The sequence below is a fragment of the Magnolia sinica genome, chromosome 5, assembly GCF_029962835.1.
Source record: "Magnolia sinica isolate HGM2019 chromosome 5, MsV1, whole genome shotgun sequence".
Taxonomy (NCBI): domain Eukaryota; kingdom Viridiplantae; phylum Streptophyta; class Magnoliopsida; order Magnoliales; family Magnoliaceae; genus Magnolia; species Magnolia sinica.
Window position 1 is genome coordinate 41,975,941 of NC_080577.1, and position 2,124 is coordinate 41,978,064.

Below are 2,124 nucleotides of genomic sequence, written 5' to 3' on the forward strand. Positions count from 1 at the left end.
TAGTGGCGCACTTTGTACTTCGCACGTCCGCATCGTGTCGCATAGGGTCGCTCCTTCGCGACCTATGCGAATCGGCGTGAGACGAGTGCGAGTTGTGGTGCGATAAAGAGCTATGGCGAGTGATTAAAAGTCTAGAGGACTGAATGAGGTCCCTTAGCTTATATAAAGTTTGGAAATAGAGCTGTTGCAGGGAGGTCTAACTCCTCATGCAATTGATTATTGACCATGCAGAAACTGCTGCATGTGGCTAGCCCAACAGCTAGAAATGACTAGCCAGTGTCTCACAACAGTCAGCATGCAACAGCTATTACAACACATGCAGAATGGTCAAAAATTACCATTAATGGCTAGTTTCTCCCTACAACTAAAAAGATCATTTGGATTAAATTCCCTAGACCATAACTCTCAGCTACCATAGCCTATATATACTGGGCCTAGATGAGTTTCCAAATCATCTCAAACACACTCTAAACATATACATAAGAAATTCCTTTCTTACAAGCCAGATACTCCAGTAAGATAGCAAGGTTCATCTGAACCTTTGCTTGAAGAACAAACCAGCATCATGGTTTAGAACGGTTCATCTGAACCATTAGTAGGAGATCAAACCAGTGCAGTGACCTAACACATTTTTCTTATTCACCTTTACAATCCTACATTAAGGACACTAATTTATGCTCTTCGCAAGAGCAAAGGTCCTACACTAAGAACCCACATGTAGGCCCACCGGCCAAGGTCCTAGACAAGGCACCTCCATTTAGGCCCACTGGCTAAGGTCCCACTCAAGGCACCTACGTTTAGGCCCACCAGCCAAGGTCCCACACAAGGGACCTACGTTTAGGCCCACTAGCCAAGGTCCTGCACAAGGAACCTAAACGAGTTTGTTGATAGTAAACTCTTAGCTTCAATCCTACACGAGGAAAGAGACTAAACTTTGAACTCTTAACTATGACACTTACTTGTCGGATAGAGTTCTCTTTTGTAGCTCATCTTGGGATGCTTGATCTTCATGCTCTCATGCTTGAATCAGCTTCCGGTGCTCCCCTGTTCATGTAGCTTTGATTTACCTGTTTGATTTAGCTTCATGATCAAGAACCTTGCATAAGATGTACCTATAAAGGTGACCAAGGTAATGAGAGTTGGTTAAATCTCCTACCTAGGATAATGAGTTGATTTCCTAAGGGATTCAACCTATGGATGCTCTAGAGTATTAAAAGACTGTGGATTTGCCTATTGGTTTGGTCTTTATACTCTAAAGAAGGTACGAGTTCATGTTCTTCATTAATAGGAGCTTTAAATGCTCATAGAAGTGAAAGATCACAATGAAGAGAGCATGAAACTTAAATGGATAGAGTTTAGAGGGCTAGTATAAGTTCGGGATACACTAGAGACTCTATAATGCCTATTTCCACTCATTTTGCAAGTTTCTACAAGCCGCTTTTATAGATATAAAGTTCCAACAGATGGAAAACGGCTAATTTATCATCGAACTTGCTTCAGTGGTACCGAAATATCTTTCGATAGTATCGAATTAACTCCACAAGTTGATGAATGAAAACAATCCCTTTAGGTGGCACCGAACTTTGATCGTCGGTGGCAATCGGTGACATCGAATTAATGTTGTAATCTTGTTGGACTGTTTTGAGCTCCTTTAGTAACACCAAAGGTAACTTCGGTGGTCTCAAAGGTGCTATTCAGTGGCACCTTCTTCCTACGAAAGTGGATAGATTTTCCTATTTTTTCTATCTAATCATTCACCAACTTGGAACTTACTAAAAGATAAAAACTATGAACTTGGAAGTGGCTTTGAATAGATGACCTACGCAGGTTTTCCTATTTGGGTTGGCATCATTTAATTGCAAGGGTAAGATCATAGAAGCAGTCATTTGTCTTCAATATGGCTTTGATGCTTCTGATCCAGTTGCATCATCGGTCTTCATTTGCCAAGAACTCATCTGACTATAAGACACAACTAGTCATGTGATTGAAAAACAAGTGTGCAACGTTGGGTGCACTTACAATCTCCCCCTTTGTCAATTACGTGATAAAAACAACCTAACCTACGACCGTGTCATGGTTTATACCAATGACATACCAAAACAATAAGAATTACATATCAAACAT